The sequence below is a fragment of the Anomalospiza imberbis genome, chromosome 10, assembly GCF_031753505.1.
Source record: "Anomalospiza imberbis isolate Cuckoo-Finch-1a 21T00152 chromosome 10, ASM3175350v1, whole genome shotgun sequence".
Lineage (NCBI taxonomy): Eukaryota > Metazoa > Chordata > Aves > Passeriformes > Viduidae > Anomalospiza > Anomalospiza imberbis.
The window spans coordinates 25,833,121-25,849,871 of NC_089690.1; the positions used below are offsets into that span (position 1 = coordinate 25,833,121).

General features: G+C 45.3%; 1 protein-coding gene across 5 annotated transcripts in view; it reads left to right on the forward strand.

Annotated features, from left to right (window-relative positions):
• The window catches only part of GPC1 (glypican 1), a 200,695-nt gene that overhangs the window by 137,140 nt on the left and 46,804 nt on the right, over positions 1–16,751 (forward strand). The gene's annotated exons all lie outside the window — the stretch shown is intronic.

Below are 16,751 nucleotides of genomic sequence, written 5' to 3' on the forward strand. Positions count from 1 at the left end.
GGGGGAAATCTCAGTTTTAAGACCAGCCACAAAGAAGGCAACTATTCTTGGCTGTTTGAGAAATAACATCATTTTTGGTTTAAAGCACTGTTCCCTGGAGCTTCTTTCTGAAAATAAAAATAATATCTTTTTACTAAAGATAACAGTGCACATTTCCAGGAGAAATATAGGGCTGGTGTGTTTGTTCATTTTCTTAGAGAGTAAAGCTGTATATTTAAAAGCCTGAATAACCTCCCCAGAGGAGCCCTGATTTCAGTGAGGTGAGTCCAGGTTTTTAAGCAGAGGGCAGTGCAGCCTCCTGAAACAAGAAGGGGTCTTGTCAGCCTTGTGGCTGAGGGCCTGGTTATTTTTGCTGACTGACTGTTCCCTTCCATTCTGGGGGGTGTTTTCAGATATTACCTCTCAGGGCAAATTACTACAGTTGGCTGGAGGTGGCACAGCATGGATGGGGCAGGCCTTCCCTCTCGCTGAAAAGGCAGGTTGGGGTGCACTGCCTGGGCCCACAGCCAGCCAGGCCTGGGGTCCCCTGGGCTTGGGGTCCCCTACACCATTCCCTGGGGCTGCAGAGGGGGGGTGGGCACAAAGCCAGGCCAGGGTCTTCGGCCTGGACACATGGGTCCCCACTGCCCCTACCACACATGGGGTGTGTGTGGTTCAAATGGAGAGAGAGCAACTTAAATTCCACCACCAGCTTCCTGGTTTGCACAAAAACCTTATTCAGAAGTTAGGGTTTAGAGAAGCAGGCAGAAAAATCACTGTTTGTTGCCCACCTATCCAAGCACATCCAGTTTGCTTTCCTCACGTTGTTTATGTTTGTGTTCCTACTCGCTCTTTTGAGATCTGTTTCTGCTTCCTGGTGACGTGTGGCAAGGCAACATGGGTCCCCAACGTGTTCGGCACAGCCATGTGGGTCCCCACTGCCCCTACCACACATGGGGTGTGTGTGGTTAAAATGGAGAGAGCAGCTGGTGGGAAAGGTGGTCTGAGGGGCCAAAGAAGTGCTTATGGAGCAAAGGAACATTGTTTCAGTTGGGAAGGGAAGGGAGGAAAAACCACACAGACATTCCTTCCCTACAGGGCTGCTAGTCACCAGCTTTTTCTTTCCTCAGGAGGAAATACTGCGCCCTTGGATTTGAAATATTAAATTACTAGTTAGTGAGATCCTATGGGACTCGGGTTGGTAACATTTCCTAGCATAAAAATTGTCTTGTCGAAAGATTTTTATTTTTGCCCCATTGGAATTTTTTCCTTTGGCATGCCATGTCCAGCTGCTTCTCCAGATGGAGGCAAGGGAGCAGTTGCCAACCCCCTCTGGGACGAGGAGAGGGATGGGAGTGATTATGCAGGAGGCACCACAGCGCAGCTGTTGGGCTGCAGACACGCGAGGCTGGGCTGCCCTTGCTGCCCCTGGACACTCGGACACCCCGCTGGACGGCCAGGCCGGTCACTCAGCAGCTGGACATGTGGCCCCTCAGACAGCGTGCCTGTTTGCCCAACCCCAGCTGGCAGGCTGCTATTTTTGGAGGCACAGTATTTTTGCTGGCTCCCCTGGGTTATTCTGTGTTCCAGCTGCTTTCAGAAAAAGAAAAAAAAAGAAAAAACAAAAAAGGGACACTAAAGTTCTAGAGAACTTCCCCAGGTGCTGCTCATGTTTTCCATAGTATGATTTCTGATGTGGGGAAGTCAATAGGATTCGGTCTGTCTGGGCAGTAGATGGGTATTTCATCTAGAACTTTATCTTACCTAGTTTTCTATTGTTTTAGCTTTCCAGCAGGGACCCAGCATGGCATACAGAGTCCAGCAGCCTCCCTTGCTCATCCAAATCCATGTGCTCATGGTCAGTTTGCCAAGGTAGTGCCATTCCCCTTCAACTTGATCCTGTTTCATCCTTACGGTTCCCAAAGGGCCAATTTCAAAGTGAAACTTCCTCAGTTTGCTATCAGTTTTTACCTGCGTAATCTTCCCTGTTAAAGGCTTGCATTTCAAAGGCTGATGATAACCTTTCTACCAGAGAGCTCTGATACAGTTCCATCAGGCTCTGTGTATCCAAGCTGGCTAACACACTGTTATCATTCTCAGCACCTTCTGGGAACAGGACCTCCGTTCCTCAGAGGCTCTCAGACGCACAAGAAATTCCACTCAAAATTCTGCCTTTGCATCTGGGTACGTGAAGTTTGTACTGAAATCCAAGGCAAAGAGAAAGGGATTGAGGGCAAGACAAAGCTTGCAGTGATCAGCCAATCTTCAAAGTCAGCAGGCTTTCCTCTTGCATCCCTGCTTGGGAGGCTGGAGCACACAGAGCTGCTGAGCAACAGTTTTGTGTGGGAGCTGCTGGGGGAAGAGCTCGGGTGTTAGGACCAGTCTTGCAGATTTTCATACATGGAATAGTTTTTATTCATTTGTGTCTCCCCATTACATTCTGTAGATTGAAGATAGCTTCAGCTGGAGACATGCTTTAATTACAGAGTGGGACCCGAAGCCTTTAGGACTGTGATGGAATTACTCTCCATTTCCAGGTCTCTTTCCCTGGCATTATTTTCCCTTTGATTTTGATTTCGTGTTCTGCACCACATCCAATTTTGCTTATCCAGACTTTGTGGGTACCTTTCCCCTTTGATTTAGCTTGATTGCAAGTCAAACATGTCTGTGGTTTCTGCCTGCAGTACTCTTCCATTACTTCAAGCCCAACCTAGCCTGGATTTCCCCTCTCTGGCACTGCAAGCAGGAAGTTCAGGACACATGGAACCCATCTTCACTCTGTCTCAGGCTGCCACATTTTAGTGTGTCTCATCTCCTCCACTGACGTAGTAGTAGATTCTTTGCAGGTCACTGTGATTCGTCTTCCAGTGTTGCACCAACTAGAGAAGTCATTCCTGGGGTAAAACAAGGTTCTCACTTGCCTGGAACCAGCCAAGATCCACGGAGATGTGCCGAGCTGCACCCAGCCGGGACACCTGGCTCTGAGGCTGGAATTGCATGAAGAGGGCTCAGTGTGGTGAGTGTATGTGGGTATGGACACAGATGGTACAAGAAGCTCAGAATTTCCTTTAGCCAAAGACACTTGACAAACAGGACAGCTTTTCTCAGCATGTCTCGTAATATTTATTCATTCTACATATGTGAGATGTTCCAAACTTTCATCTCCAAAATAGCAGGAACAGTATGAGTAGCACTGCCAGCCAAAGGAAAAATAAGTAAATCCCCAGAGAAGTGATTTATAGGATGTAAATCACTTACAATAATGAATGAAATCCCATCGAACAAGTTCTTCATTATAATAACTTAACAGGCATCTGTTGATTTTTATATCAGATCATAAATGCAGTCCCTGCAGTTTTATAAAAGCATTTATTTGCAAATGATGTTGAAAACTGATTGACAAAGTAAGTCTCATCTTCTAAACGGAGGGCAGAGCTCTGCATTCTGTTTCAATTTGGAAGTACCAGGAGCTGGTGAGCCTGCCCTCCCTGCCTGCCTGTGACGCGAGCAGAGGGCCTCTGTCAGCAGCGTCCCGGCAGTGCTGCTCTCGTGCTGTGACAGCAGTCGGGGCACTTGTCACCAGATTGTGCAGCTCCACGTGCAGCAGCTCCGTGAGCTCAGAGCCAGCCGGCGCTCCCGGCACGTCTGTCTAGGGGGGGCATATAAGTAATTAGAATGCTGAGAGCTACAATTAGAAGTTAGATATTTATTTTGCAGTCCTTGCTGTGATGTGCTAATCCCTTTCTTAGTACAGAAGAATATTTATTTTCTTCTGTACTTAGTGTTTAGCTTTGAAGTTGTTCAATAACATCTGCTGGTGACCACAGTAGATGTTATAATTCTGGTATATCAACTGCAGCTTAGACTTGATTTGAGGCCCTGTCTGAGGCCCTGGGTCTCTGTCAGTTCTCAGGTTCAAATTAACTCTTTTCCCTCTGAAGACCCCAGCCCTTAAGGCACCGGATAAAAATCTCTTATTTTGGTACTGCACTAATTAGTTGTTTCAATGAGCGTTTAATTACCTGCCTGCCTAAAACACTGTTTACAGTGTCAGAGAAAACTTTCAGTAAAAAGAAGGAAAAACAATTTAAACAATATAAGAACCCATGCCCACTTCCTAATCAAGCTAGGCGCAGGCAAGTTCTGAGAGTTAGGCAGGGGCTGACACCCTTATGGTTGCTGTGTCGGTTTGCCTTGCCACACGTCACCAGGAAGCAGAAACAGATCTCAAAAGAGCGAGTAGGAACACAAACTTAAACGTGAGGAAAGCAAACTGGATGTGCTTGGATAAGTGGGCAACAAACAGTGATTTTTCTGCCTGCTTCTCTAAACCCTAACTTCTGAATAAGGTTTTTGTGCAAACCAGGAAGCTGGTGGTGGAATTTAAGTGTCTGAGGTGTGAGAACCTGAAGCCACAGCTCAGACTTCCATCTGTCTCTGAGGGGTGTTCTCCATCACCATATTACATCATCAGTGTCAAGAGCAATAATTATACGCTTGTTTGCCTTTTTTTAACCTTGAGTGTTTTCTTCATTAGATCCTCTTGCATACCTCCTCTTTTTGTACTCTCCTATATTTGTCTGTTTATGAAGTTTGAAAAAGGTGACATATTAATGAAGGTGTATATTCACACTCATCGTATGATAATGGAGAGCATTTGGGATCTGGTGGATGTGATCCAAAATCCCACTAAAGTCAGTAGGAGCATTTCTTCTAAAAGGCTTTCAATCAGACTCCGAGCTGTGAATGTGGTCTGCCTTTCCACAGAAAATGCTGAGTAGGTCCCACATGTTATACTTTCTTCCATATCTGCTGCTTTTCTTTCCTTTCTTGACGTGCATAAAGGACGTTCATTGTGACTTGGTGAACATTTCCTCCCGCTGTCGTATGTAAGACAGTGTCCACAGTGCAAATACAGTTGGAATGTGTTCAGCACAGTACACATGTGCTTCACACGTGGGCTTTGTTAATTTCTCAGGGCAGGTTGAACATTTTTCTTCTACATCTTTTCCTGTGCTGCAATTAAATTCAGATTTTGCTGTAAAAAATCTGTAAAAAACCTTACCTGGAGAGTTTGTGTTGTGTTGAGGGAAGCATCTGTAATCTGCTGTTAACGTAAATGGGTTCCTCCATGAATACAGAGTTGATCTATAACAAACTGATTCATCTCAACAGACTGACTTGTGCAGCAGCTCATCATCCAAGTGGTTCCCACTGTGGCATTGCTTGGGTTTAATTATAAAAAACTGTTTTGAATGGTTCAGAGTGGAAAATGTTGGCTTAAGTAAAAGCTCAAATCCCAGAACATCTCTGAAAAATTCGAAGATCTGAGTTGGCATGGGAAGATCCGTGTGCACAGAAGTGTTCCTGAGGTTTAAACCTCAGTGATCATCTGTTAGACTCCCAGGAAGCTCTTTTAAGTCTTTAGATAGAATTAGTTTTCTCAACTGGGTACAGGGAATGAGTCCCAAAGAGACGTCCGATGCACAAGCTGAATTCTATCAAATATCATATAAAGTGAGTGACTTTAATGAAAGCAACCAAGAAGTGTTATTCCCTGCTGTGCAGCCCTGTGTGCCCTTGGTGTTCAGTGTGGACAGTGTTCATCTGGCAAGAGAAAAAATTCCAGATTTCCTGCTGACAGAAGAAAAAATACTAAATGTTGCTGTAGGCAACTTGCCACCACACATTATTTCTTATGAAACATGTTTTTGTGGTTTGATTTTTGAGTCATAGCATTTTTAAGACGCACAGAGGGTGTGTCAGGACAGGTGCTCGTGTAAGGCTCCCAGCACACTGCCAATCTCCTCACCAGCTTCCTGGGTTCTGTTTCTGGCCTGTCACTTGTCTGTGGCTTGTGAATCACTTGCTTTAAGGGGTGTTTTATAAATCCTCCACAACAGGTGTCTAAAACTAGATTTAAGTATAACAGGGGTTTGCTTTGGTTTGGTTTTACTCTAATTGGTTTTTCTCAGTAGCTTTAGGCTTAGCAAGTCCCTTAATTATGCATCATCACCTGGAGGCTGCTCTGAAGGTTACCACAATGCTTTAGTCATGGCTTTGTATGTAACATATGCATTATGTATGGAAGCAGCCCCAATTCCTGACTCTTGAAGCCCAAATACTTTGGATACTTATCTCTTTGTATCTACATGTGTGTATATAGTAAACCTAAGAGCATGATATATATCAAGTTTGAAAAAGAAGAAACAACACGAAAAGCATGTATCATGGGGAGATGTGACTTAGTTATTGACATGGCCAAACCTTTCTGTGTGTGTACAAACCTCACTGAACATTACCAGTACAGGGACTGTCATTTCACCACTGCTCTCCTGCCAAAGGACTCACCTTGGCCAAACCACACTTGCAGCTTTGTATGTAAGGGGTGTCTGGGTACACAGTCATTCTCTTTTTCACTCTTCACCAAGCACCTTTCATCCCTGGCTCTGCAGTTCTGCTTTGCACAGACAGGTGAGGTAGGCCTGTCAAAAGCATCGAGCTGTGCTCTTGGGGAACGGGTCACGGAGGCAGCGGGACGCGCTGGGGAGCTGAGCGCGCATTTCGCATGCACAGTCACAGCCAGGCAGGCTGGAGAGCCCAGCAGCCTGGGTCAGGTCGGGGATTCATTATTGAAGATACATAAAACAATAGCTGAAATTAACATTTTTCCATTTTAAAGGTCACTTTCAGTTGATCTTCTTTAACTTCGTGTACTTGCTGGGTTGTGAAAGGCAGCGTGAGTGAGTGTGAAAGGGGAGTGCTTGGAAGCCTGTGTGGTGTTGGTAGCCAGGATTTGGGAGTGTCTCCAATACAGGGTTGTGTATTGTATATTCAGTGAGTCGCCTGAAGGGAAAATGATCCACAGGAAGTTTGCTGTCTGCCTTCAGCTGCTGCCATCTCTGCTTTTGTTTGCTGAGTCTTAAAGTCAGCCCTCAAAAAAGCTTTTTTTTTTTTTGTACAGGTTAGTCCACTGCTTTCCTTCTGAAACTGTCTTTCTGGAGTAGTGACCTAGTAAGAAAGAGCCAAGTCTGTGTGACGTATGAGCTGATTGCTGCTGATGCCGTATCAGTAAGGTGGCAATTCCCATGACTTATCCAATGTTTTGTAGCTGAATGTTAAAATGGAATGAAGAAAGGTACCTTTAAAAAGTAGGGTAAAGGAATGAATAATTTCCAGCACTGTTGCCCAGTCATCAGAAGTTATTCTCACCAGCTCTAAATTTACATTTCCCTTGACAGGAACACACTCAGGTAACAGATGAAAATGGTTGATTTGTTGTTTTGGATACACTAGCAATTAATTGCAGAGAATCCTACTATTTTGTTCAGACCTGCCTGCAGTGAGAGGAGACAAGGATGTTCTTATTTTGATTTACTGTCATTTATGAGGTTTCAAAAGGGAGTGGCTCTTTATTTTCCACTTTCTATTTTCTATTCAATTTAGCCACTGGTTCTGGAATGTACAAGTCTTGTATAGGAGCCCATTTTCCCCCTAAGTAGAGAATCACTGCTGTCATATTCTTATAGTCAGGTAGTGCCATGGTACTCTCCATCTCCCAGACTCTGGAACCTTCTGGAAGCAGCACCACTTCTTTATCCTTTGGCATAGATAAATAGAGCTCAGGATCTTGCCTCTGCAGCTCCTAGAGAGCACAATTCTGGGCATAGCCAGTTAAAATCCAAGCTAATGCAGTGGTCCTATACCTGTTTGCTGGGGAGAAGGGAAAGAGTGTTGCCTTCTCTCCAGGCCTGCTGACAGAACAGCTCTGAACACCCAGTCCTGAAGGAGGATGGTCCAGGGCCAGGCAGGGCAAGCCCGGTGTGCCGTCAGCAGCTGCAAACAGAAAAGACTGATCACGTTTGAGGGGCTTGGTTTGAGAGAAGAGGGCACAGACTGGAAGGAGTGGCATCGGCGAGACCAGGATATGCGAGTCGGCCTTTTGGAGAAAACAGCCCCTGGCAGCTTCCCAGGCTGGAATATGTTTCAGCTATTCATGGTACTTAGAGGTGGCAAATACTCAGTAATAAACAAATGGGAGTTAATTTCTTGGAGGGACTCAGTTTGGGTTGGCAGATCTCTCTGTTGCTTCTGAATGGCTGAATCTCTTTTTTTAGAGTCAGGCAGGAATTTGGGTTGGTTTCAGCTGACAGTTGTCTTTCTGTGGGCAAGCGCTCTGCAAGCTCCCAGGGACCAGCAGAGATTGGGAATTACATGTGTCAGCCCACCACCAACCATCACTGCGGCCAAGGAGGGCCTGGAAAATACAGGTTTCTTTCATTGGGCTCCAGAGGGACTTGCCAAAAAGCCACACTTTTCAGACAAAACATGGAGAATTACATCAGTTCGAAGGCATGCCACGCTGAAACCTCCAACACAAACCAGCTGACTTAAGCATGGCAACATATCCAATTACACCATGATTATAGAGCTGTCATCAGCTGTGGCAGGCACCCTGAATACTTCTGTAATGACCATGGGCACCAGTGCTCCCGGGGCTTAGAGAGAACAGAGGCTTGTTGGGGAGGGCAGAGAGATGTTGAAGAGGTGTAGGGTGAAGAAACACATTTCTGCATTTCTTGGCACTGTTTGACGAGGGTTTGGTGTTTTATTAATTTCTTGGCACATTTTTGCTGAAAAAACGCGACAAGCACATGGTCTTAAAAAAAATAATTAATAAATATCCTTTGAAAGAAAATAAATATAGCTGAGTAAATAGTGATTTTGTTGCTGAGGGAGACTCTGGACCAACAGGACTGAAAAAATGCTGTGACAGAGGTTAAGATAAGCACCTTTGGAAGCCTCAGTTCAGAGTCAGTGGGTGCTGTATAAATATGGAATGAGGAGACAGTCCTTGGCCCTAAAGATCCTAGCAGCAAAAGTTTGTGTGAAGGACAGACAGAAATCACTGATATTCTTGGAGGATTGGTGTGTTTTAGAAAGAGCTCATCCATGCATGACAGGAATGATGTGGGTACTTGTGCAAAACACGCCTTCACCTGGTTCCTCCTGGGTGCCCAAGTGCTTCACATGGGATTGCTTCAGAGTTTCAGTTGTGACTCTCACCTCTGGTGTCTGAAATATTCCACTGTACCAAAAAGAGAAGGAAGAAACTCCATGCTTCCTGCTAAAGCCCTGAACAAGCATTTTGCCGCTGGAGCTGCTCCTGTCTGGTTTCAGTGAGCTTGGCTGGGAGGTTCCGCTCTCCAAGGCTCCTGCTTGTGTTACACTCACAGTTTGCTAGCAGGCAAGCTGGGTGCTAAAATCAGTTTGATGTAAACTAAGGCGTGTGTTTTAGCACCCAGGAAGATGAACTGCTGGAACATATTTCTGAGAGGAGCAATGGAGTCTATTTCTCATAAACCCTTCTGGAAGATGTATATTCCCAAAGTTAGGGTGCTTTTTGTGATGCAGCTGATGAAACTTGCCTGTCTCTAGCATGAAAAAGCCTTATCAGCCTGCATGGCCCACAGGTACTTCTGCACTCAGGGCCTCTCCAGCTGTGGAAGTGCCACACCCTGAGGGTGGTTGTGCACTGGAACAGGCTCCCCAGGGCAGTGGCACAGCACAGAGTTCAAGAAGCATTTGGACAATACTCTTGGGCACATGGTGTGCCTCTTGGGATGTCCTGTGCAGGGCCAGGAGTTAAACTCGATGATCCTTGTGGATCCCTTCTCAGCATGTTCTGTGATTCTGTGTAGTAGGATCACATATGTTGTTGCTAGTATCTTCTCAGAGATGGTGTGCTCTCTAGAGTCCAGATTAGTCCATGAGACAGGCTGAGTCTAAGGGAGTTGTGTGGCAGGGTAAACGTAATTAATGCTCTGAGAGACGTTCCTTTAACAGCTTTGGAGGCAAGTACAGTATCTCTAATGGTTTCAGTTCCTGCACAGCCTTGAGCATGCAAACCCATGCTATCCATACAGCAAGGGGGACTGGTTGTAAGCCTGATCCAAGAGACCCTTGCTCTTTATAAAATATGTCACAGGATCTCCAACTTTTACCATATCAGCTTCTACTTGAAGGACATACATGGAGGCAACTCTGTTTATCAGGGCCACGGTGCTTCTCCTTTCCAACAGCTCCTGGGCCCTGTGGGGTTTGGCTCACGTGAACTGGTGTTCTTTGAAGTTCTGCTCTAAGCAGCATTGCAGTGTTTCTGTGATGCATCGATTTAATCTGTGGAAATGCAATTTATTGCTGCCATCAACTTTGGAAGAAACAAAGGCATTGTTGTGAGAGACGCCCCATGGATTAGGTGAGTTAGGGAATGCAGAAGATGTCTCCTGAGGTTTATTAAGAAAAGGGAGTGGAGCTATTAAAGTGATCAGCAATGTGCTGTACCAAAGCAATGTAAATTCTTTATCAGCAGTTTGTGGTTAGCTCCTGTACCAGATGGCAGAACTCAGGAGAATGAGTGCATTGAGTGGACCCATCAAACCCCCAAGAAGCTATGTGTTCATTTTCCTGCCTTGTTGACTCATTATGTACTACACTGTGAAGCTTTGGAGTACAGCATGAGTTGGGTGACACTCGGCCCCGGCTGTCACTGGTCTTCAGGAGGTGCACAGGTGGAGCTGCTAAGGCAGAGCTGAATCCCACAAGTCAGACTGACTTGGGCCATTTTTTATGGGTCTGGCAGATTTCACCTCTATGGGAGAGGAGGTTTTGTTTGCAGCTGTGTGTCTGCCATTTTTTATCAGATGGGAGAGAGGATCTCAAGGTGTGACTCAGCTGATTCTGTGTTTCTTAGGTTTTTGGTGGGACCAAAGTTCTCCATAGTTGAGGGATGATTAATAACAAAACTCAGAGTATTCTTGAGTATTTCTGCAGAAGCAGCTTGTTGAATGATGCAAACCATGTTTTGCTGGTTCTGTTGCAGAGGGGGAAACCCCTTTGAGCAGAAAAAGGGTTGCTTTATCAGGCTGTGATGTTGGTTTGTGAGTCCTCCCCAGGAATACTGGCTGCAGATTGAGTAGAGGACATGGAGTGTCAAGCATAGAGGCATAAAAGTTAGGTTTTTTAAACTCAATTAGTTCATGCAAAGTCTGGGATGGAGGAACTGTTTGGGCTTTGTCAAAGAATAGCCTGCATTTGAATTTTAACTCTGGATGAATTCACACTCCTTTACTGAACTGCCTGCTGGCTTTTGGCATCATGCCCCTGGGATCTCTGTGCATGTTTATTTAATTAATAATTTGAAGCTGACTCTAGCTATTGCTGCATGGAAGCACCATAACACAAAGACTAACAATAAAATTATTGTTGAGCTTCTTTAAAGATCATATAGCAGGCTCTCAGATGCAGAATCTTCTTTCTTAAGATAGAGGTGTGCGTATGTAAATTTTCTCTTTTTATGTCTATAAAAAGTTTTCACATGATTCAGGCAAAACCTTGGCTCAGGGGTAAAGCATCTTACTCGTTATTGCTGGAGATTGTATGTCACATCTGCAGTTTCTAACATGTTCACACTGGTCAGACTTGACGTTTCCAGCTCATTTCTTCAGGGTTAAGTTTCTTGAGGTGTTCTCATCCTCCCCAGTGAGTTCCCCCAGGGCAAGTAATATTTTGCAGTATGTGGGAATTGAAGTGATATGCCTTTATCCAGTGTTTTGTTAGCTCCATTGTTTGTATGCATTGGATTGCCTAGGAAACCATAATAATCTTGTTAAAATAAAGATTTAATCTCTCCATGGCATTGGGGCTAGTTCAAAAGCCACACTAACACTGGCAGCTCGTCACAGAGCACATTAATTTAGAGCATTTCTCTTTCTGGGAGGTGGCTGAGCTCTGGCACCTCCTGGCCCTGCCCTCAGAGCTGGGCACTAGCAGCAGCCCCGCGGTCACCGTGGTGCAGCAGGGCTGGGCTCCAGGGCTGACCACTGCAGCCTGGTGCAGCTGGAGAGAGCCCCGAGCAGAGCCCTGGGTCAGCATCTCCTGCAGCATGAGCCACAGCAGGTCTGCACAGCAGCAGCTCCCAAGGACACCGAGCCAGCTGCAGCAGTCACCAGCTCAGAGCTGCCTCTCTCAGCCTCTCCTGCACCCACAAGAGTTGGGAGTGGAATCATCTGCATTTCCCTGTGTTTGGGTTGTGGCCAGCTCGTTGAATGCACTTTTATAAGCTCTGTTCTGCTTAGTGTTTCCCCAGTTACGTGTGCTGTTATGATTTTTAGCAAAAGAGTAGGCTGCCTTCTCCTCTAGCTCTCTGGGAGATCCCTCTGGTGTGGGCTTTCCAGGAGGGAATCTCCTGTGGCCTCCATCATCTCTTCCACAGAACTGTCCCAAGTGGCTGTGGCTGGCGTGGCCCGACCCATCATCCGCTGCCCAGGATGCTGAGACTCTGGAGCTGGCTGTTCCTCCCCTCTTGGTCACAGCTTTCAGTGTTGGATTGCATCAGGTCATTTGTGCATACGTAGTTAAGAAATGAAACCAAAGTATTGACCTCTGTTAACATCCAGCAGCTCCTTCAAACAGCTCCAGCCTTTCTTCTCTTCCCTGGTTCTTAATTTGCACTTTAGAGAGCGGGCTGCTGCTCTGAGTTGCTGATCGAATAAAACCTGTCCCAGTTTGAAGATAATCAACAAAGTTAGTCCATGAAACAATTTCTAAGATATAAACAAGATCAAAGCAGTATCAGATGTGGACACCAAAAGAGTAGGCTTTGATAATTTAATCTACCAAATTACAATTTTGGGGCATTTGATTTGTTATTTCTTCAAATTAGAGGCCAGATGCTGCTGCTCTTAGTTTTTAATCTCTTAAAAATAGAAGAGATTACTGCCAGAGGAATATGCTGCTCAGGCAGAGTGATGCTGGTTAAGTCTTTCTGTAAATTATTTTAATTGCAGTTTGCTCTTTCTCTGTGACAGTACAACCCTGTGCTCAGTGTGGTGCTTCCAGAGAGTTGAGCCCATCAGAGCTGCCTGGTGCAGCAGAAAGGACTCCTCGTGGTCTTGGCAACTTCTTCCTTTGGTTTATACATTTCTTTCTTATATTTTTCTGCTGTTACTCCTGCTCTCAGCCCAAGTGGGACCATCCTGCTTTTTCACAGTCTTTTCATTTCAGGAGACACTGGCTGGACTGGTGCTTCTCCAGTATCCTCTGGAGAAAAGATAATGAGTCTGGCACTGATAAAAGCTGCTCACCTCGTGCTGCTGGGTGGAGGAGGCTGGATTCTGTGATGGGCAAGTCTGTGTTTATGTATTTCTGATGAGATTAAAGAGCCTGTGTTTGACCTGGACAGTTCCCATGCTTTGGGCTGTTTGAAAAACTTCCCCAGGGGAAGGGAGGTGTCTTCAAGGGGCAGAGAGTTTTCATTTACGTAAAATAGTACAGAATAAGCTCTTGTGTTGTAAGTATGTTTTTCTGTCTATATTTGCTCAGCCCAAATTAATTCAGCATGTTTTCAGGCCATGAGAACCTAGCTGAGCCCTGCCAGAAGTCAGCAGCAAATTTGGTAGTAGATACATTCTTTTCTTTCAACACTAAAGCTCAGAAGAGCAGGCCCTGGTGGGGGAAATTTCATCCTGGAAGGGAGATTTGGAAAAATCCCTAATTGTGGGGCAGAGAGCCTGCGAGAAACAATGAGATGATACATCTCCTGCTGCTGCTCTGCTGCTCTCTTCTCACTCTCCTGAAAGCTGGTGTTGAAACACTTTTTCCTCTTCTGCTGACAAGTGCTTATTATGGCCTGATTTTTGGTGAAAGTTTGGAAGTGAGCATTTTTGTTTCTCTTTATCAGAGCAGGCCCTTCCTCAACTCCCCACACCCAGCACCCTCCTCCCAAGTACTCCTGGCATTTCATCCCCTGCAGTTGGGTGCTGATGAGGCAGCACGTGTGTCACCACACAGCCGTGGCCTTGCAGAAGGACAAGCACCAGCTCACACAGGAAAACAGAATTACTGTGTCCTGAAGTGTTGCAGAGGACGCCAGGATAGCCTGGCCTCCTTCATCTCATTCAGTCATTTTGGACTCACTGATCTTGAAGGTCTTTTCCAACCTTAATGATTCTCTTTTCACCTGTCTTCTGACTAGCACAGGGCAGAAGAAATGGGGAGATATCCTGGGGAAACGTGATCCACTTTCCTCTTGGCAGGAGCAGGACAAACCTGGAACAAAGCACGTGCTCAGGACAGCACCTCTGCCCTTCCATCACTGGGGAGTGTCACTGAGCTGGTGCCAGCCATTCCATTTGCCCACTCCAAGCAGAACAAGGATTTCATTTAACCACATCACCAGAACTGGCAGCAGGGGATTCTGGTGTTTTGGAGGTTTTTTTATTTAAAAAAATCCAGATAGTTAACAAGCCTTTGGAGTCTGTCTCACTCATTTGTTAAACACACATAAAAATAACAACCCTGCTGTTTTTTGAGGTCCCAAGGGAGCTGCCTGAGCTAAGCCTCAGCACAAGGAAGGCAGTGCTGAAGGAATGCCTGAAAGAGTTTCACAGCAGGAAGAAGAAATGATTAACAACCTCAGCTGATGGCTGCTGGGCTCTGGCAGCCTGCAGCTACATGCCAAGCTGCTGGGTTTGTATCAGAGGAACTGCAAATTGTGGATGGGCTGAATGATGGAGCTCTGCTGCAATGTCACCCCTTGGTGGGGTGGGAAGGCCTACTGTCTGATCCTTCATGGGGAGATAAGAGAAATGAAAGCCCAGACATACCAGCTCAATTACCCTTCAGTTTTCCATATAGCTTTAGCAGTAAATTAACCAGAGATAAAAACATGAATGCATTCATTTTTCTGTCAGGATCCTCTCACACAGCTGTGGTGCTGTGAGAAGTTTCCCTTTGTTCATGCCTGGAGGGGCAGCCACACCTCTGTGGTTTTTCTGCTGGGTAGAGCCGGGAATGCCATGTTCCACTGCACTGGCAGTGGCAGTGCTGCAGGTAGCATGTAAAGCACTACAGTGAGCTCCACAGGGGTTGAGCATGTGTTTTATAGTCCCATTAATAACAACCATTTATTTGTTATTGCAGTATATCAACAGGGCTGCAATCCATCAGGTGTATGTATACAGGACATGAAATTATAGATTACAGGTGTGCAGAAAATTGGCAGAGGAGGAAGGAATTACTTGTAAAATTTCCTGATCTTACAAATACACAAATTTTCCTGGGGGCAGTTTGGTATTTACTATTTGCTGTGCTCAAGTAGCAATATACCCTTGGGACATTGAGGACCTCTCACCTTTCATGCTTGCCACCAGAAGCCTTTTCTGTGTATTGCTGAGGTTGGATGTACAAAGCCACAGCACACACAGCCCCTCTAACAGCAGGGCAATGGATGTCTGCTGGGAGGAGGTTCAGCACTGCCTGGGGCTCAGCAGGATGAACACTGATGAACATCTGGAGATTGGGACCAGCAGCATGGGACCGTTAAAGTCAATGCTCCTAAAAATTGCCTTTCAAAAAGCCGCTTCCAAATCGGCCTGAAATGATTTAGAAAATGTTTAATGTTTCATTTAAACCAATAGCTGAAATGCAAAGGCTGAAATACAAATATCACCCCTAAATAATTCCCACACACTCCATGGGAGCTGTGACACTGAAGAAGCACAAAACCCATGACAGACAAAGGCAAAACAAAAGAAAAATGCAAACAAAGAGCCCCAATCCCACCACGTTCAGTTCTCAGAACTCGTTTAACTTGTGTGACCTCTCCCATTGACTCCTGTAAGACAATCAGCATGCTGCAAATTAAGCACAGGCACAGATGTTGTTCCTGAAAATGTCTATTTGTGGAACAAATTATTTATAATAGGAAATGGCATCTGTGTCAATTTAACAAAGCACCAGGCGAGGATAATGGGTGCTTTATAGCCTGAACTGCTGTGGGGCTCAAGGTGAGCTCCCCATGGGTGGGGTGGTGGCTCTGCAGCCCCGGAGAGGCACTGAGGAGTCACAGCCTCCCTGCTCCTTGCCTCCAGGGTGCTCAGTCTGTCAATCTATTGCCAAGTCTATCACTCTGGTAATTTTAGTGGGAGCATTTTTTGCATCACCAAGCCCCAGGCCTGCCTTTTTTAGTTTATGGAATACTTTAAATGTAGAAGTAGAAATCCTGTGTGATAACCCTGAAATTCTTGAAGGAATTACTGGCACTCAGTTGTAAGACTGTGAAACAGCAAAGAGGAGGGAATAAAACTCTGGCAGTATAGGGAGAGAAGTTTCATATTTTAAATTCTAAAAAGATTTAAGGTCGTTGATTCCAATAAGTTTAGTTGGGGGCCTCTGCATGCCTTCCTGATCTCATCTATAGAGTAACTCCTAAAGTTGCAGAAGTCCCTGAGCCTTAATATTAAATTTTGCAAAAGTTCAGACTGCAAGCAGCCAGGAGCTGCCATGCAGCTTGTGAGCCACATGAGGGGAAAGCTTTTGTTGCCATAAAATCATTATTTTTTCCTCACTTCCAGAAAATAGGGCTGCAAATGCAGTGTTCACACATGGGCACTGCCAGCAAGGGCTGTGAGATTGAACCCTCTGTGCTTGGGGTTTTTTGTTATTGTGCTGATGAACTCTAATAATTAATAGCAAAAGCTTTAAGAAAAATAGGACTTTTGGTTTGAAAACCATGTTTATGTGTGCATTATTTAAATCAATAGCTTTTGCTTACTAATGGTAGCACAATGAAGTAATTGCAAAACTCAGTATTGCGACGAATTGATATTTTTCATATCAAAACAAATGGAAATCTCAGAGATGACTGGATTAAATCGAAGAAGCCAATATTACAGCATTTTTATTTGCTTTTATGTGTGGAAATTCGGTGT